The sequence below is a fragment of the Natator depressus genome, chromosome 10, assembly GCF_965152275.1.
Source record: "Natator depressus isolate rNatDep1 chromosome 10, rNatDep2.hap1, whole genome shotgun sequence".
Classification (NCBI taxonomy): Eukaryota; Metazoa; Chordata; order Testudines; family Cheloniidae; genus Natator; species Natator depressus.
The window spans coordinates 48,392,338-48,413,145 of record NC_134243.1 but is presented as its reverse complement, the minus strand read 5'-3'; the positions used below and the strand labels follow the sequence as shown (position 1 = coordinate 48,413,145).

The following is a 20,808-nucleotide window of genomic DNA, read 5'->3' as shown; positions in this document are numbered from 1 at the left end:
GTAATTTTTGTTGTCAGAATGGGGTCATGGTGCAATGAAATTTGAGAACCCCTGAAATAGAGGCATGAGATACAATCCTTATTGGTAAACTATGCTGTATAATCATTTCCATATTTCAATATTGATTATGAAAATACGTCTATGCTAGGAGTTTTGGTTACTGGGAAACTAGTTTCAAGGTTTGTTTCAACTGAACCAAGAAAAACTGCTTAGTAAAATGAACAAACAAGTGCACTCTTTTTGGAGGGGGAAGACAGGAGGAAAGAATAGGAGCGCCTACAGTGTTAGAAGTCCCCTAGATCTCTTTGTACTGTTCTTTGCCATGATGATAAAGCAAAGCTTTTATGCTAAGAGTTGCTGAAAAGCTGGATTTTTAAGTAGAGTTTTAGACTTTTGTAAATCTTCTGGGTGGCTGTCACTGGCCTTGGAATTGAAGCTCTGGCTGAATGGTATAATCCTTCAGGTAAGGTGATGGACATGAAAAAACAGCAGCAATATGACAATAGGAAAATTTGAAAGGAATGATTTGAAGAACATAAAAAGGCTCATGTGTAACTTTTCCCTTCCTTGTATGAAACCAAACCTTGCACTGGACTGTGACTTGAATTTCAATTCTATCCCCCACAACTCCTTTGCTGTTTTCCTTGTTTTATTAGAACCATCTGGGAGATCCTCCCCTTTTAGTTTCTTACGTTTTTCAATGTGGCAGCTGCAGTTTATCATCTGTTTAAAAACTTTTCTTTTAAAGTCCTTAAGACATAAGGCCTTTTACAGGCTAAAAAATATTGATTCTGGAGATAAAGAAACCACATCAGATGGTGTCTTAGAGAGTAAGGGAAAATATTTGTTGCAGAGCTAGTTTTAAATAAAGGAAAGATTCCAGGATGTTTTACCCTGTAAAGGTTTTAGAACACATGAAAATTACTATCAATCCTATATTTTTTTCTGAAATACAAAATTACCGTTCATTGAAGCACTGAAAGTTGTTAACGCAGAATGGTTTCAAGATCATCCCTATCATGGAGATGTAGAGACAATGGAAGTGCACAGGGGTATCACTGCAGCATCTCTGTACACAAAGGTGAAAAATGGAAGTATGAAAAAGGAAGAGAGAGAACATTAAAATAATATGTATCCAAAAGTTATATATTACATGTAATAAAAGTTCCAGGATGTGCTCTCAAGTGAGATACAATATTTATAACTTCTCAAATACAAAGTTAAATTCCACCTTTTTCATTTTTCTTTATTTTTTAATATTACTTTAAGTATCTCAGATGCTCTATTTAATCATTTTGAAATACTGTCATGATCCACCTGTAATTCCTGAATAGAAAGTGCATATACAATTGTGTCTTCTTAGACCTTTTAAGGAAGTACATCTCACACATACCAAAAGGTCTCAAAATCTGAACCCATTCACCAGTAAAGAAAGCCACACATTTACCTGGCAATTCTAATTTGACTCTTACTTCTACTGCTTCTGCATCTCCCTTCTTTTTAGCTCCACATCTTCACTGCATGTGAAATGAGACTTGTAAATCACATTTTTGTGCATTTTGTCACAAGGTGGCAACTTCTCCCCTGGATGTTAATAATAAAATAATAATAATTGCTACCTCTTAGATAGCACTTTTCATCTTTAGATCACAAAGCCCTTTACAAAAGGAGGGCAGTATCATTATCCCCATTTAATCGATGGGGAAACTGAGGGACAGGGTGCGAAATGACTTGCACAAGATCACCCAAGTACGCCAGCATCAGAGCTGGAGATGAATCCAGGCCTCCTGAGCCCTAACCACTAGAAGTCACCACTGCAGCTAAGTTGTGGACAAGCCATGAAAAATCACAGAAAAGTAATAATGGACCTTATTTGTGGTAATAAGGTCCATTATTACTTTTTTGTGACTTTCCGCTGTCAGTTGCATGGGGCTGAGAGCGGGAACCCGGGGCTGACAGAGGGGGCTCCCACTGCCTGTGAAAGCCACGGCTGAGAGCACGGGCTGCCGCTGTCAAAATTGAAGTGGAAGCCTAATATTGCGGGATCTGCAATTTTCACAATATTGTGAATTAAGTAGGGTGTTACTTATATGATCACAGTGTCTACTTTGGCAATCTGGTTGAAGATTTCCTCTTCCAATCCATTTTTGAAGGGACAGTTGTAGACCTATGGTCAAGAATATGAACTGACTTTTTGGAGGCTGAGGGAGAAGAGAATCTCACTTTGCCCTTTTCCAAGGGTATGTCATAGAATTTCAGAAGAAAATGAAGACTTGAGACAGGTGAAATATTCAAGTTCTAGCTACCTGAGAGATCACCTCGTTAGGTTAGGCTAGCACAACATCTGAAGTGAGCTAGGATGCTCTTGAAAGACTACAAACGGAATGTCTGAGGGCCACTGGCAAGGTGTTCTTAGGTTAAGAGTCCTTGGCTCTAGAATTTCTTCCCTATATCTCTAGAGTCTGAGGCCAGGTCTGTACTACAGACTTATATTGGCGTAACTACATCGCTCATGGATGTGAAAAATACACATCCCTGAGTTATGTAGTTATTCCGACCTAACCCCTGGTGTAGACAGCACTATGTCAGAAGGAGAGCTTCTCCCATCAATGTAGCTACCACCTCTCATGCAGGTGGATTAAATAAGCTGACAGGTGAAGCTCTCCTGTTGGTGTAGGACCATCTTAATTTAGGCAGCGCAGTGGCACCAATGCAGGGATTTAAGTGTAGACCTGCCCTGAGTATGTTAACTTTAATGAATAAACTAAAGGTATTTTATTTCCCCATTAACCCCTCACCCCAAACCAAACCTACTCATCATGGGCAAACAGAATTTTGCAAGGCTGATCTTAAAGGTGACCTACAAAGGGGGTGTGCGTAAGGGGAAAACCAGTGGCCTTATGCCTTTTTAAATTTTACACACCCTTCCATACAGGTCTGAAAGGGTTAAACAAAACCCAAATCAAATTTAGTTGTGTTTTTACATTAAAAATTCAGGTCTGCCCTGGAAAACTCTACTGGAGAAGCCCTAGAGAATAATGAAATATCACAGGGGAGATTAAAAGTTGAGCAATTGAGATGGCAAGGGATTTTTAGTAAGACTGTTTAAAACTCTGTTTTTGTTAATATCTATTATTTCATTGCCTAATATTTTGGATAAAAGATGACTTTTTTTTTTAATAGATGCAATACAACTTTCAATAACGAATTGAGCTCACAATAAATACCCTTGACACTTCACTGAGGTCCTCCAGCAAAACCAGGAGACACCACGCTTGACACTTTTCTGATATTTCTATGGTTAAAAAAAAAAAGGCAGTAAAAACAAAACAAAAACAAAAACCCAAAGCAAAATAAACCACCTTTTCAGACCTTCTTTATATGTCATACAAAAGCAAAACAGGGCATAACATCAGTTTTTAAAAAAATCCTGAGCACATCTCTTCAAGGACTTGAACTAATTCTCTAGTACACTGAGCACATCAACACATCTTTGAAAGATAGCTTCTGAACATGTGTTTACAAACAAGGGGAGAGTCAAGCCTTGGAACACAAGAGAGCCATCAGAAACTAATATTCTATGTAGTACAATCTATCCAGAAATTAATCTGAAGTTGATTCAGTGTATTGTGTTTGTTTCAGAAAACTAACTGTACGTGTTTAGATAGCATGCTGAACGTTTGGTGTAGTAAAAGCAAATTCCACATTGCTATGAATGTGTGTTTCTTGTCCTTGAATTGTTAAGGACTGATATCCTGGTTTCAACTATACAATAAAACTGCACTTTTATTCAAGACAGAACACCATTGCTGCATCTCAAACAAGTCTGTGGTTGACTCTTGCTATATTGTACAATGACTCTCAGTTTCAAATACCCCTACTGACATGAACAAACAGTCATGACTGTATGACAAAGGTTATCATAAAATCCCTTTGAACTGCTGTATTCAGGGACATTGGCAGACATCAATGCATGCCCCAGCATCCTCATGGTGAAATCTGCTCACACACAAATATTGCAGAATGAACTTTTTGTGAGGAGGACCAATATTGCCATAAACTTGCTGAACAAAACAACACCACATTCAGAAACAAGTGGGCAGCTCACCAACATTACTAGAGTATACCTGAAAGAATTTACTCAAATCCTAGTCAAGAATGCTATTTTATATATAAAAGTTTATAGATTACAAAAATGTGCTGTTGGTAAGCTACTAGGCATCATATGAAGCAAATTATCACATTTTGCTGTACATTACTTTTAAGGTAATCATAGTGACTGTTCTACTATGCAACATATGCACTAACAGGAAATGTCATTCAATTACACTGTATACAATTTATCACTTTATTGTTTCTGGTTTTGAATTTAGAATCCATGTCTGTTTCTCTCATGTCTGATCACAGACAAGTATGTGCGCTACCAACATTCAGGATATCTATCACATCATATCCCAGAGAGTTGGTGGACTTTTTAGTTGACCCTTAAAGAAACTATGTCAAGGAGTTCAGGCTCAACATTCAGGTTACGCAAAACTATTAATAGAAAATCCTTCATGAATATTTTAGCATCAATATAAACATGGATCTTTGGGATTTAAACACTCACTCCCACGGCAGTGTCAGAAACTCACATTAGTCAATCCATTGTGTTTTAGAGAACTAAAAAAATGAAACTGATTATAAAGAGACCAGACAAGTTCCGGTGTCCAAACTGAGTGAAGTGCAAATGTTAAGTTAAAAAAAATAAATAAAAAGGAACAAATATACATACATATGGGGTGAGAAGTGAATGAGATTTAAAATCTTCCAGCTTTCATACTGTAAGGTGTTAATAGCAGCACAGTGTAAGAAGCTGGCAGTGTTGAACCCGCTCTTTTAACTAAGTCCATCCTGCTGAAAGAAATAGGAGTCTTGCCAACACACTGCTCCAAGTGTGGCTCATTAAAACTTCATAGTGGATATGGAAGTGACCCCTCTACCAAGAAGAATCTTGGATCTAAGGCAGACAGGATCTGACCTGAGTTACAAATCCTATGGATGGCTAAGCCTGGAAGAATTATGTTGAACTGTGTTTACATTCATTTCTTTGTTTATGACATTCAATAAAACCCCTATATTATGATCCCTCTCCCATAACCCCAACAGGAAATGCCAGATTTAAGATTGCCTGTGCTGCTCAAATTTAGACAAAGATTTTAAAATACCTTAAATGTCCATTAAATACAAGGCTGCCATTTTCTCTGACTTTTCTACCAGACTTCATTTTTAAGATAGATAGTATATCAACATTTCTCCAGTAGATGAGTTGGCAGGAAGGGCATGGAACAGCACACGAGCATTTTCCATCCAGAAGACCAGTACAATGTTCGACCCAGAATCCTTCTCAATTTTACAATTGCTTTTCTTTTTAGAACAAGCATACACAAAGTGGATGAAAGTAACATGGTCGAGGCAATCTAGTAGGCTTGTATTCAAACATTTAATATAATGCCGTGTCAAAATCTCACAGTCTAATAAAGGTGAAGGACCATGAACAATAAGGGTAATGACAGCAAAGTACTGGATTTGGGAAATGGAAGGTAGCTGAGTACTTCAGCCACTGTTGTTAGGCCTGATCATATTCCATACTAAAGGACGTTAATAAAAATGACCATAGATATAAAAGTTGGAAGTGGTGTGAGGACAAAAAATACAACAAAATCTAGAGAGACAAGAAAGTAGTAGAAAATAAAATTGGGATTCAGCTCTAAAAAATGCAAGTATCAGGGGAAAAATAATGCAAGTATACAAATGGTAGGAGAAACCTTGAAAGTAGTAATACAGAAACAGACTTAAGGGTGATATTGAACAGCAAATTAGACATTAGTTGTCAGGAGACTTAGCACCAAAAAAGCCAATGCAATTTTGGGCTCCTTGTTTATACGCATCATATTATATGGCTTTGTTGAGATGTTATCTGGAATGCTGGGTTCAGTTCTGGACACTTCATTACCAAATACCGGAGTGCGTTCAGAAAACAGCATCAAAAATAAGTAGGCAGCAGGAAGAACTGAGTTAATCGGAAATGTAGAAGAGCTAAATATGTATAGCTCGGCTAATTTATAACTAAGGGAAGACGCAACAGACTATGAATATCTGAAGTGTGTGCAAAACATGGAGAAAGAGGAATTATTTAGAATACCACATGAGGGATTTAAAATAGAAGTAATGGGATGAAATGAAGAAAAGGAAACTTGAAGATGAATAAAATATATTAGGAAAAAATCTTCCCAATGGTTTTACTTAACTTTTTAATAAATAATGCCACTACTGTAACAGTCAGCACAGGTAACAATTTTCCCTTATCTGTTATCTATTGCTAGAATAAGCAGCAGTGTTTATTCATTCCACACTACCTCCCCCGAAACACCAAGTCTAATGAATGGAAAAACTACAGCTGTGGTAGGATGAAGTCCTTAAGGCGCACTATAGAAGAAACTCTGAAATCCCTTTCTCCTCATTACACTAGAAAATGGCATATAATATTTTAATACAAATGCAAAGTCATCAGTATGACTGAGGTATATTAATAAGAAAAATAACTATGGCTTCCTTTTTCAAATCCAACATTCCCATTTCCCATCTTCATGTCAGATGCTCAGTTTGATGATTCACTTAAGCTAAAATTATACTTTTCAGCGTTGGTCACATTGAATTATTTAGTACAGAAAACTGACAACTTTAAACACAAAACATTACATCAAAACCAGTAAATACCAGCAAGGAGGTTTCAGTGGGTTACAGACGTGGTTAACTGGATCATTGGACAGAGTTGGAAAATTCCAGTTGTGTCACACAGGACTCTCTCCACAGCAATGTTGAGATGACGAAATCTTATTTCAACAGGGACGAAAATTACTTTTGATAGCAAGCAAAACTACCTACCTATGCATTAATCTCATTTTGTCAAACAGTTGGAGCTGCCGTGAGGTCAGAATCTTAAAAGGGATGCTTATCAGGTCAACTTTGCTGTTTATTACAATTTTTTTTCTGTAAAAGCTTAAGACCAATAGCAATATTTTCATATATTTTAAAACACTGGACACAAATTTTTCCAGCAGGTAAACATTCACCTGCAGTGCTTGCAACTCCAACATTGCAGCACTATATGAGGGCATAAGATCATGAAACTAGAATGCAATTGACTATTTTCATTGTTCAGGTGGAGAGAAATATTAAGTAAATAATAAACAATAAAAGAAATTCAACTTTTAAAATGTATTAAAAAGTTTTATGCAGTGTATTAATTGCTCTGGTCCCAGAATATTAGAGACACAAGGTGGGTGAGATAATATCTTTTATTGGATCCACTTCTATTGGTGAGACAGACAAGCTTACACAGAGCTCTTCTTCAGGTCTGGGAAATGTACTCAGAATGTCATGGCTAAATACAAGGTGGAACAGATTGTTTAGCATAAGTAGTTAACACATATATCAAGGGACCATTCAAGTGAAGAGCCCATTAATACCTCTCCAGGCATAAGGGAGTAAGATGGAGAAAAAAGCTGGAAGGGGAGTTAAGTGGGTTACAGATAATTGGCTTATTACAACAATCTATAACCCATTTGCTCCCCCACCCAGTTCTTCCTCCCCATCTTTCACCCCTATTCCTGGAGAGGTATTAAAGGATCACTGCACCTTAAAAAGTTTTAAGATTTTATTTGTAATGGATAATTAAATTTGTTTTCATAATTATGATTTTTAACATGAAAGTGACCCTTTATTGGAACAAGGATTTTTCACTTGAATCCTACTCTACTGATACAATAATCTAGTTAAATTCCTGAACTACTAATAAAAAGAAAAGGAGTACTTGTGGCACCTTAGAGACTAACAAATTTATTTGAGCATTCCAATGAAGTGAGCTGTAGCTCACGAAAGCTTATGCTCAAATACATTTGTTAGTCTCTAAGGTGCCACAAGTACTCCTTTTGTTTTTGCGAATACAGACTAACACGGCTGCTACTCTGAAACCTGAACTATTAATGTTTGTGACCCCAGACCATTGGTTTATCCATCCAAACAGGTGAAAAAAGTATGTAGAGTTTTCCTGATAGGAGGATTAAGTTTAAAAAAATATCACTGAGATCTTTTCAAGCTTTAAAAATAACTTAAATCACATCATCTAGCTGGGGGATGGGCGGCGGGGGGGGGGGACGAATGGTGGCAGAACTGTGTTTTTCTTACACTGGGACAGACATTACTGCACAAAATTTAGTCTATACCTATGACTGCATATGAATGGAGGCTTTTCAGCCAACTGATAGCATCAAACCATCATGTCAGAGATCCACTCAGTTCTGGTTCTCAATTTTCTGTCTTCTCTATATTTTGGACTTTCATGAGGGGAATGGAGAGTAAAAGTATTAAAGAAATTAGCCTTTTCATTAAAGCAGAAAAAAATTCTTTAAATTTAATGTACACTTTAAAGTCTCCAGTTGCTAACCTATTATTTAGAAAATAATTCTGTGGTTAACTAGCACACTGGGTTGATTTTTCCAGTATTGGTTTATTCCTTATATTAACAAGCCTTCCCAAAATAGGTTGTAGGTTTAGCCTTGAACTTTGCATAAAAGCCTTGGTTAAAAAGTCTGTAATAATGAATTGCACCAAGCACTTAATATTTCTAATAAAGCATGTTTAAAATGACAGAGCAGAAGTCCTTATACCAGTGAAAGAAACAGAACTTTGCTGACACTTCTGTACCATGCATTTCAATGACACACAGGATTCAGGAGATGCTTCAAGAATCAGGCTCTTCCCCTCTAAAATGGGAAAGGGGTCTGAAATTCTTCTCCTCATGTCTCAGACTATCCTGTTTTCCCATCATTCAGCCACCACGGTGTAGTATTGCATTGCCCGAAGCAACTGTCATTTCCTGTAACCAAAAAATTCATCCATGCAGATGAAGGGACTACAAAGGAGATTCTGACTAATTTAGTGTATTCCAGTCTTTCAAATAAGTGAGAAAATTTTTTTTTTCCAAACAATCTACTGCTACAAATAGGTGGAGCTTTAAGTGTTTCTGACAGCCACGTGGATAGAGCTGTATAAAACAGCTGTAAGCTGAACACAATTTGTACTGTGCAATAAGTAAGGGAACAGAGAAGAATACCAGGCAATGTACGGTAAGTCTCATTCTTGCTCTAACTTGTCATTAGACCCTAACAATGCAGTTTTTATTTGCTGTCTTACTTCCAGTTTCTAAATAGCATGTGCCATTTTTGAAAATAAAATATTGAGATACTTTATTTAGTAATGGGTTTTTTGGATTGTATACAAACATACCATTCAGAACTAAACTCACAAAAAAAGAAAAAGAAATTAAGAGATATGGGCAAGAGAAAAAAGATATGTTTGCAGCTGATTTAACATAAGATAGAAAGGAAGCTCTCTCATAGTAAGGAAGGTTGTATGATGACCCAAAAAATAAGCCAGTGCTCGATTTATACAGAGAAGATTAGCAAGGAACATAAGATATAGTAGGCTATAGCAAGTCCAGGGAGGGCTTTAAAGATAAAGAAGGCAATTTTGAAATGGATTCTGAAATGAAATGGAGATGTCCAATGCAATGATACAATTGCAGATATACGAGATATGGGAGTACTGAAGTTCAGAGGCAAATTTAAACACAAAAGTTCTGAGCAGCAATGTCAAATCGGAAGTGTAAATCGAGGAGGGAAACTGAGAAGATTGAGCTATGTTGTAGGACACCCCTCTTGACCAAGGAAAATATTTATCTTTGAGACCTTAAGCGGAAAGAAAATGAGATGATGCCACAAACATACTTGGTTCACAGACAGAAAAGTGGAATCACTGAGTATCAGTTATTTAAGGGGTAGTTAAGTTTAAAGTTACATAGAAAAGAGCTGAGGTCTGAGATGTGAAACGCAGAGGAGGGATACTGGCGCAGAATAGGAATTGCCACAAAACAGGAGAGGTTGAATAGATTGGAGTAGAACCATAACAGGACGGAATTGGTGACACTTATGCAGACACAGAGATTGCCCAGAATAGAAGGTCCACAGTGTAGAAGATTACATTTAGGTCAAAAAAAGGTGGTTACCTACCTGTAACTGGAGATGTATGGTCCCTATCTGTATTCCACTGAGGAGTTATGCATACATGTCATGTGCCCGGAATTGGAGAATTTCAAACCAGTGTTCGTTGGGTCCACACATATGCCTTGGCTCACCTCATGCTTCCATCCAAGGTGATAACGGGTGGGGCGGACCACCCAAGTCTCCAATTCCTTCCTCCACTGCGAATCAGACTGTAGCAGATCCGTAGCAGAGGGGAAAGAGGGTGGGAAGCGGAATACACTTAAGGACCACACGTCTTAAAGAACCTCCGGTTACAGGTAACTACGTCCCTCCTCTTCTTCTAGTGATGGTCCCTATGGCATTCCACTGAAGGTGATTAACAAGCAGTACCTAAGTTGGAGGAGGGTGGGAGGATGGAATGGTCATATGGAGAACTGCCACGTGGAGGGAGATGCCCGCCGCTGAGTCCTGTACTAAGGCATAGTGCGCACCAAAGGTGTGCACAAAACTTGACATGGCCACCCTACATATGCCCATAAGTGGCGCTGTGGTTGAGGCTTGAGCTTTTGTGGAATGAACCCTTCAACACTGGAGGGGGCGGAGAAGGTAGGCCTAATAGTTGGTAGCAAAGTTTGATGCAACTCCCACACTCCAAACCCCTTGGTCCCACCCCATGAATTTTGTTATGTGCACCAATATGGAGGTGATGTGTGACACATCACCTCCATATTGGTGCACATAACAAAATTCATTCCGCACCTGGGTGAGAAAAATTAGAGGGAACACTGGTACTTGAACCGTGAATTTTCCACTCGTATTTGATTGCAAATTGTCCTCTGAGCAAGTCCGCGAGTACATTCTGTGACCCAGGAAGACAAGCGGCGGACAGAGGACATGGTGACTGATGCACCAGTTCCAGAGACTGACTGTTTCTATGCATACAGTGGCTGATCTCATTCCCCCAATTCGTTAATTTAGAAAACAGTGGTGATGATGTCTGATATGATGAGAATATAATGGGAACTAATAAACCGAAGAAAAGAGTGGCATGCTTACCTTAAAGCTCAGAGTTCCAGGGCATATATGTGCATCCTGGATTCTCGGGGAGACCACATGCCCTGTGTCATTTGATTGTCCACGTGGTTCCCCCACCCCACCAGAGATGCATTAGTGATGACCATCTTGTCCGGGGACTAGGGAAGGAAGGGACCCCACATGCATATGTGATGTGGGTGTGTCCACCACGGGAGGGATGACAGTACCCACGTGGCATTTTCAATGGAGACAGGGGAAAATATTTGGCAAGGAAACAAATTTCAGTTATACAGGACAATGAGAGGGTTGGGGAGGAAGTAACTGTAAGTTAATTATACTGAAGTAACTGTAAGTTAATTATACTGAAGTAACAGCCGTGTTAGTCTGTATTCGCAAAAAGAAAAGAAGTACTTGTGGCACCTGAGAGACTACCCAATTTATTAGTAAAATATTAATTTCTTTTCTTCTGATTTACAATAATGAAATAGTTTAGAAATGAGATTTCTGTTGTTCATTTCTGAAGGTGTCAGCAATTCAGAGATCTGTCTCAATGTACCCTAATCTGGTAGAATGGTAAGTCTTTGAAAAGAATTAGAGTGCCTTCCCCTTCTGACCTGCAAGGCCTTCAGGTCAGTGACTAGCTGCACTGAAACAGCATGAGGCTAGCTACAATGTACAGAGATGCTATTCTCAGCCTACTAATATTTACATGTATACTAGTGGCACAGTGGGAAGCAGAGTGTTGCAGCTGTTCTACAGAAGTACCTAATGAATTCCAATATATATCAGGTCAGGTGACCGTTGCTACAACATCCTTTGGAGTAAACATCCCCAAATAAGGAAAAATGTCCTACAACTAAATTCATGACATATTCTGCTTGTGCACAGAGAAGCAAAACTTTCCAAATCCACAATTATTCCTCTTTATCTCTCTTCAGAGTTTAAGTAGTGCTATGCTTGAGTATAAAAAATATGATAGCCCAGAAATTGAAATTGCTCATTTGCTCCTAAAAGTGATTAAATTCCCATTTTAGAGAAACTGCCTTTTTTAAACCTCAGATGTATCAATCTTTATACACTACTTTACCAAAAAAATAAAAAAGTTTCCCGTGATAGGCACAATGACATGATCAATTATAAGGTATCCTTTTCACCGTAGAGGCTTAACCTTGGAACTTTAGAAAAGAATTTCTTTAGGCCAAGGAGGTGGTCAGATTCAAATTCCATGGGTTAGATTTAAAAAAGGAAGAGAACTTTATTTATTATAAGTGGAGCTGGCAGTGACGTTTATAGGTAAGGTTGCCTAACTCTTCCATTATAAGACATTATTTTCAATTGTTTATAACTTTGCCAAACCAACTTTTCAGGCTGAAATTTTCTGTGCAGGGTCTATATCTCAGGCTAAATTTATTGGGACGTTTCAGTAAAAATTCAGAGCAGGTTAAGAACGCTACGTTGTTTTGTCAATATTAAATTCTTATAACCATTTAGTTGAGAAGCCCCACTTCTTCCCTACTTTGGATCAGGGACTATCATCTTAGAATTAGAGAGGTGCCTTGTGCAGTCCCTGAGAAAATCCACCTAAATTTGGCTGGGTTATAGACCTCTGAAAAATCACCAGTTGCACACGTTCTGTAGAGGCTTATTAAGTGTTTGTCAGCAAAATTCTATCTGCACTGCATGCTCTATCCCAAGGGAAAGACCGATTTATTGCAGCTACATTACCTGAAGTAAACCAACATACATAAAGGAGCAGAGCTTCTAACCTCCTGATGCTAAATATGGCTGATGCATAGCCAGAAAAGATTGCACCAAACTGCTCACTGCCTCCTATCTACTATCATCTATTTTGTTTGCAGGCCTCTCAAATAGGACAGGGAAAGGGAGTAATATGCTTGAATTGAAATTAAACTGAATGTCCAGCAGTTTCAACCCAAGCTAAATGGAAACTGAACACCAAAAATGACATTTGGTGGAGATTAGGAAAAAGCTCTATAATTAGAAAGAAGCTGCATATACTCTAAAACAGTATAGCAAGGCTTATTTTCTGGAAAGCTGATAACTGACCTTTTTATTTATTTATTTATTTATTTAAATTTCAGCTGTAACCTCATGCATGGTTTCCCAGTAAGGGAGGGTCTGTAGCCTTGGAACTTAGTAGGGTACCATTTTGCATATTTTACTGGCTGTTCATCTAAAAAATACAAACCTGAAATGAATGAAGGCTTTTTGTACGTGGAGAGTGGTGAGCAGTTTGTTGGCTGATTGACTGCTCAGCAAGAACATTCCAAAAGGGAATACCATGAGTTTAACATGCAGGAGTATAAAATCTTGAAGGGGAGAAGTGGCGTAAGGAAAGAAAGAGTGAGGCAGTAAAAAATAATGCCTAGCCAGCTTCTTTCAGGTCCTCTTAAAAAACTCAAAAGTTCTGAGTAACTGACAGTTGATCCCTCCACATTAAGGATTGACTTCCACATGTCTATAAAGTCGGCCATTTAGGAAGTGAAGTGGGATCTACTTTTTGACTCTTCAGGACAGCATGAAAAACAGCTGAGTAAAGAAACAATAAAATGATGAAAGGACACAAGCTGGTGCACTAGCCACCCATGAAGAATGTCAAAATAGCCAGCAGACAATCTACAGCAGGGGATTTACAGGGCAATATAACTAAACTGGCTACATAAAACTGCCCTCTAAGACAGTGAGATACGTATTGCTCTGCACAATGGCTGAAACCCCATCAGAACTGAAGAGGGGTTAACTGGTTGTGAAACAGATTGTTCAGTATTAAAGTAAAGAAAACTGTGCTGAGGGGAACTGACAAAGTTGGATGGACTGAGTTCTTCTAGGAGACAGTAACGAAGTAAATTAGTGAACAGGACTGCATTGGCAGTCAATAGGAATAAAGACAACTCACCTTTTAGATGAACAAATGTGGATCAGAGTTGTTTATAAACCTCCCACCCCCACCCCCCCACAATAAGATCTAAGAAAATCATGTTTATTACAGCAAAAGCATTTAGTAAAATGGGGATAATACTTACTCCTTTTGCTACAATATGTCTTTGTCTATTTAGACCATGCATCAACACATTATTTAAACATGTGCTTAAGTCTATTCTTATTCAGCAAAGCACTTAAAAACATGCTTAAAGTTAAAGCACATTCTTGAGTGCTATGCTAAACTGGGGTCTTAGACTGCAAGGGCTGGTCTACAAGGGGAAAAATTTACTTGCAGAAATATTCCAGTATAATTATACCAGTATAACGCCCCATGAGGACACACTTTTTCTGGAATAGGAATGTATTTTCCCAATTCAGCTCGTGTCACTTTGAAAAATGGGAAAAGCATGTGGTGAACTGAAATTTCTTAGTTTTTCGAGATGCTCTTAACATCCATAAACAACTGTATATACACTGTACCCCATTCTCCCTGTGTCTATGTTTTAAATTGTGAGATCCAAGTGCAGGAATCAGGCATTCTTTTCTGTTTGGAAAGTGTCTAACACATTGAACAATACCAGAAATAAATACCAAACAACAACAAATAAGCACCTGTAATTTAGAGCAGTTTCTAAACTGCTCTTTTAGAACCAGTGGTTCAAAACTATAGATATCTTTTATATTACAGCTAGGTTTTGATTATTGAACGGTTTTTTTATTCCAATTGCACTTGAAATTGCAATGCATATAGTGGCTGACCATCTGCTAGAAATTGCCTTTATTCTCTTAACCAACCCACAGGATTTCAGCAAATAATTAAAGATTGAAAGAAGCAGCTATGAGCATACAGTGGTGCAAGATTCTATAGCTATGACTCATACTATAAGGTGGATAGAAAGCTGGCTAGATTGTCGGGCTCAATGGGTAATGATCAATGCCTCCATGTCTAGTTGGCAGCCGGTATCAAGTGGAGTGCCCCAGGGGTCGGTCCTCGGGCCGGTTTTGTTCAATATCTTCATAAATGATCTGGAGGATGGTGTGGATTGCACCCTCAGCAAGTTTGCAGATGACACTAAACTGGGAAGAGAGGTAGATACGCTGGAGGGTAGGGATAGGATACAGAAGGCCCTAGACAAAGTAGAGGATTGGGCCAAAAGAAATCTGATGGAGGTTCAACAAGGACAAATGCAGAGTCCTGCACTTAGGACGGAAGAATCCCATGCACCGCTATAGACTAGGGACCGAATGGCTCGGCAGCAGTTCTGCAGAAAAGGACCTAGGGGTGACAGTGGACGAGAAGCTGGATATGAGTCAACAGTGTGCCCTTGTTGCCAAGAAGGCCAATGGCATTTTGGGATGTATAAGTAGGGGCATTGCCAGCAGATCGAGGGACGTGATCGTTCCCCTCTATTTGACATTGGTGAGGCCTCATCTGGAGTACTGTGTCCAGTTTTGGGCCCCACACTACAAGAAGGATGTGGAAAAATTGGAAAACGTCCAGCGGAGGGCAAGAAAAATGATTAGGGGACTGGAACACATGACTTATGAGGAGAGGCTGAGGGAACTGGGATTGTTTAGTCTGCGGAAGAGAAGAATGAGGGGGGATTTGATAGCTGCTTTCAACTACCTGAAAGGGGGTTCCAAAGAGGATGGATCTAGACTGTTCTCAGTGGTAGCTGATGGCAGAACAAGGAGTAACGGTCTCAAGTTGCAGTGGGGGAGGTTTAGGTTGGATATTAGGAAAAACTTTTTCACTCGGAGGGTGGTGAAACACTGAAATGCGTTACCTAGGGAGGTGGTGGAATCTCCTTCCTTAGATATTTTTAAGGTCAGGCTTGACAAAGCCCTGGCTGGGATGATTTAGTTGGGGATTGGTCCTGCTTTGAGCAGGGGGTTGGACTAGATGACCTCCTGAGGTCCCTTCCAACCCTGATGTTCTATGATTCTACACTACAAACTTTTTTCTCCCCCATTGTTTCGCAAACTCCTTGGTTAATCTAAAATCCATTCTCAACGGAGACAGGTTTCAGAGTGGTAGCAGTGTTAGTCTGTATCAGCAAAAACAATGAGGAGTCCTTGTGGCACTTTAGAGACTAACACATTTTTTGGGCATAAGTTTTCGTGGGCTAGAACCCACTTCATCAGATCTAGATCGTAGGTTCTAGCCCACGAAAGCTTATGCCCAAATAAATTTGTTAGTCTCTAAGGTACCACAAGGACTTTTCATGCACTGTTTCCCAGGACATTTTACAATCCATTAAAGAAATCCATCCTTGGGTAACACATTGAGCCCTTTTAACATCTGCTACCCGTCCCAATATTCATTTCTATTAGCCTACCATCATTTTTCAGAAAGGGAAACTCTCACTATACCATCAATAATAAATACTTTCAACTATCAGCTTACCTACTAATGAGTAACTTTTAGCATATAGCTCCTGTTCAAAGAAAGAGTCAGGACTGGAAGACATGAATGATAATAGTCCTTAATAATTCACTTGTTTCATTAGTCTTATCCCAAAAGATAAACAATTGGAAATTCCATCTCTCCTCGGATTTCTAAAAGGAAATCAAGTTACAACATTTTAGAGGCCACCAGGATGTGTCAGGCAACAACAATTCAAAGACATGAATATTTCAAATGCATGATATTAGCAGAAGAGACTTACCTACACACACGTTTTCAAAAATAAGAATTAGTGCCACGATCCCGAGAAGACTCCCATGAATGATTATTAGGGCTTGAAAATTATTTGTAGTATACTCCAAGAGTTTATACAATTTATTTTAGAATGGTATGCATAGGTCCACTGAATATCCACAGAATTAAGATTTTATATTTAAAATGTTTTTTTTGTAAAAGAGTACACTATGAAGAAAAATAACTAGGAGCAGGTGAGAGAGAGGAAAATAGCATCTGGATGGGTATATAGCTTAAGCACATGACAGGAAGTCTAATTTCTAAATTTCTAATTTCTAAACTCTGCTCCAAGAAAGGTCCTCCCCTAAAATCTGTGGTCTTGGATAAATCACAAAGACTTTTTGTACCGTTTCCCCATCTGTAAATACAGTACCAGATAATACTTGCTTCACGGGGTAATGAAGGGTTTGTTTGGTAAACGGTTTCAATCATGAAAAGTGCTACATAATTGCTAGGTAGTGTTGTTATATTATTTCCCAAGAAACTAAAGCCAGAATTGTGGAGGATAGTCTCAAAACATAAGAAAAATTTTCCCGCAAAGTAATCCATGAGTTGGTCTCTCCTGCTAACAGGCACACATATGACTGGTCTAGAAGCTGCCTCCTATTCTAGGCAGAGAATAATCAAGTAATCAATACTGTCAAATACGCATGAAAATTAAGGCCTTGTTTGCACAGGAAAGTTTTCCAGCTATACAGGTATAGTTATATATAGGGCCCTACCAAATTCACGGTCCATTTTGGTCAATTTCACAGTAATAGGATTTTAAAAAATCATACATTTCAGGATTTCAGCTATTTAAAATCTGAAATTTCATGGTGTTGTGATTGTAGGGGTCCTGACCAAAAAAGGATGTGTGTGGAGTGGGGGGTTGTGGTACTGCTATCCTTACTTCTGTGCTGCTGCTCGTGGCAGCACTGCCTTTAGAGCTGAGCAGCTGGAGAGCAGTGGTTGCTGGCCAGGAGCCCAGCTCTCAAGGCAGAGCCACCACCAGCAGCAGTGCAGAAGGAAGGATGGTATAGTATGGTGTTGCCATCCTTACTTCTGTGCTGCTGTCTGCAGAGCTGGGCCCTCACTCAGCAGCCGCCACTGTCTGGCCGCCCAGCTCTGAAGGCAGCAGCGCAGAAAAGTGGCATGGTATAGTATTGTCACCTTTACTCCTGTGCTGCTGGTGGCGGGGCACAGCCTTCAGAGCTGGGTGCCCGGCAAACAGCCACCATTCTCCGGCTGCCTAGCTCTGAAATAAGGGTGGCAATATCATGACTCCCCCTAAAATAACCTTGTGACCCCCTAAAACTCCCTTTTGAGCCAGGACCCCCAATTTGAGAAATGCCAGTCTCCCCAGTGAAATCTGTTTTGCATAAGGTAAAAGCACACAAAAGACTAGATTTCATGGTCCATGATGCGTTTTTCATGGCTATGAATTTGGTAGGGTCCTAGTTTTATAGCTATTACTGCCTGTGCATATATTCTTATTCTGGCATAACACAGCATAATTTCAGTTAAATTACAATCCTTTTCAAGTGACAAATTAAACTGAAAAAGCCACTCTTATACCTGAATAAGAGTGTCCATATGAGGCATGGGGAGAGTGTTATACCTGTAGTGGTTTAAATTCAGGCCTTAGGTGATATCAAAAAACTTTATCAAGTACAACAGGGTGTTTCTTTTGTCTAAGCATGTAAAACAATACCAAGATTTGAAAAATTCCCTGACTCCTAGCAGTCTGAGGACTAAACTTCATCACCCCAATGAAAATATCTTCTTCCCACCCCCACCCCCAAATTCAAATTCTCAAATACGCATACTCATACATTTTTTTAAAAAGTAGACTAAACTGTTTAACAATACTACAATGAATACAATACACAATACACTTTCCATGCAAGGAAAAACCAAAAGTTTAAAAATGAAAAAGTTACTCATAAAACCAAAAGTTACTGTTCTTCCTGCATTTGTATTACACTTTTATTTCCCCTTACTGACTTAGTTTTTTCTTTCCTATTATAGATCATATTGTATCTTTTCTTCCATTTTAAAGCATATGTTCACTCTTTTCTCTCTGTCTTCACCACTTTACATCCTCCCCCACAAATTGTCTTTGTTCTCTAGGTTCTCCTTTATATTTTCCATCTTACCTTAGGGGTAGTGGCAGTATGGCTAATGGCAATGAGAATATGGAGGTAGAAATTATCCCATCTGAGATGGAAGTCAAACTCAAACAGCTTAATGGAACTAAACTGGGGGGCCCAGATAATCTCCATCAAAGAACATTAAAGGAACTGGCACATGAAATTGCAAGCTCAATAGTGAGAATTTTAAAATTTTTAAAGAATCTGTAAACTTGGGGGTCGTACCCTATGACTGGAGAACTGCTAATATAGTTCCTATTTTTAAGAAAGGGAAAAATAGCGACCCAGGAAACTACGGGCCTGTTAGTTTGACTTCAGTTGTATGCAAGATCTTGGAACAAATTTGAAAGAGAGAGTAGTTAAGGACATAGAGGTGAACGGTTATTGCAATAAAATACAACATGGTTTTACAAAAGGTAGATCATGTCAGACCAACCTGATTATCTTTTTTTTAGACAAAGGAAATACAGTAGAGCTAATCTACCTGGATTTCAGTATGGCATTTGCTACAGTTCCACATGGGAAATTATTAGTTACATGGGAGAAGATAAGGATTAATATAAGAATTGACAGTGTAGTCTCTCCTTTAACTAGTTTGTTATCCAATGGGTCATACTGAAAGGTGAACTGTCCGGCTGGAGGGAGGTTACTAGTGAAGTTCCTCAGAGATCAGTCTTGGTACCGATCTTATTTTACATTTTTATTACTGACTTTGGCACAAATAATGAGGTGTGTGCTAATAAAATTTGCAGGTGACACAAAAATGGGAGGTACAGCCAATACAGAGGAGGACCTGCATATTATAAAAGAAGAGCTGGATGACCTTGTAAAGTAGAGTACGAGACATGGGATGAAATTTAATAGTGCAAAGTGCAAGATCATGCATTTAGAGACTAAAAACAAGAATTTTTGCTATAAACTGGGGACTTACCAGTTAGCAGTGATAGAGGAGGAGAAAGAGTTGGATGTATTGTTTGACCACAAATGACTATGAGCACTCAGCGTGATGCGGCCATGAAAAAGGCTATTGCAGTCCTAGGATGCATCAGGTGAGGTGTTTCTAGTAGAGACAGGAAAGTGTTAGTACCATTATACAAGACACTGGTAAGACCTCATCTAGAATACTGTGTTCAATCCTGATCTCCCATGTTTAAGAAAGATGAATTCAAACTGGAACAGGTGCAGAGAAGGGCGACTAGGATGATCTGAGAAATGGAAAAGCTACCTTATGAGAGGAGGCTCAAAGAGCTTAGCTTGTTTAGCCTAAGCACAAGAAGGCTGAGAGGAGATAGGATTGCTGTCTATAAATACAACAGAGGGATAAATACCAGGGAGGAAGAAGAGTTAAAGTTAAGTGCTAATGTGGACACAAGAACAAATGGATATAAACAGGCCATCAACAAGTCTAGGCTCGAAATTAGGCAAAGGTTTTTAACCATCAGAGGAGTGAAGTTCTGGAACAGCTTTCCAAGGGGAGAAGTGGGGGCAAAAAACATAAAGACTTCAAGACTGGGTTTGATAAATTTATGGAGGGGATGGTATGATCAGACTGCCTACAATGGCATATGGCCTACTGGTGACTACTAGTAGCAAAAATCCCCAACAGCCAGAGACAGGACATGAGATGAGGAGGGAAAAACGGTTACTCACCTTCTCATAATTGTTGTTATTCAAGATGTGTTGTTCATGTCCATTCCAATCAGGTGTGTGCGTGCGCACATGCACGTTGCCTGGAAGATTTTTCCCTTAGCAGCATCCGTCAGGTCGGCGTGGATACCCCCTGGAGTCGCGCTCTCATGGCGCCTAATATATAGCCCTGCCGACCCACCAGCCCTTCAGTTCCTTCTTGCCGGTTACTCCAACAGAGGGGTAGGAAGGTGGGTATTGGAATGGACACGAACAACACAGCTCA

At 39.1% G+C, this 20,808-nt stretch overlaps 1 protein-coding gene across 5 annotated transcripts in view; it reads right to left on the bottom strand.

Moving 5' to 3' along the window:
- PEAK1 (pseudopodium enriched atypical kinase 1) overlaps window positions 1-20,808 on the bottom strand; it is a 219,189-nt gene that overhangs the window by 137,235 nt on the left and 61,146 nt on the right. For 2 of the 5 annotated variants that reach the window (XR_012641265.1, XM_074966043.1), the window contains exon 1: window positions 963-1,069. The exons of the other annotated variants lie outside the window; for them this stretch is intronic. The gene's annotated coding sequence lies outside the window, so the exon portion shown is untranslated. Of the gene's footprint in view, window positions 1-962; window positions 1,070-20,808 lie in introns of those variants that run through there. 5 annotated transcript variants of the gene reach the window in all.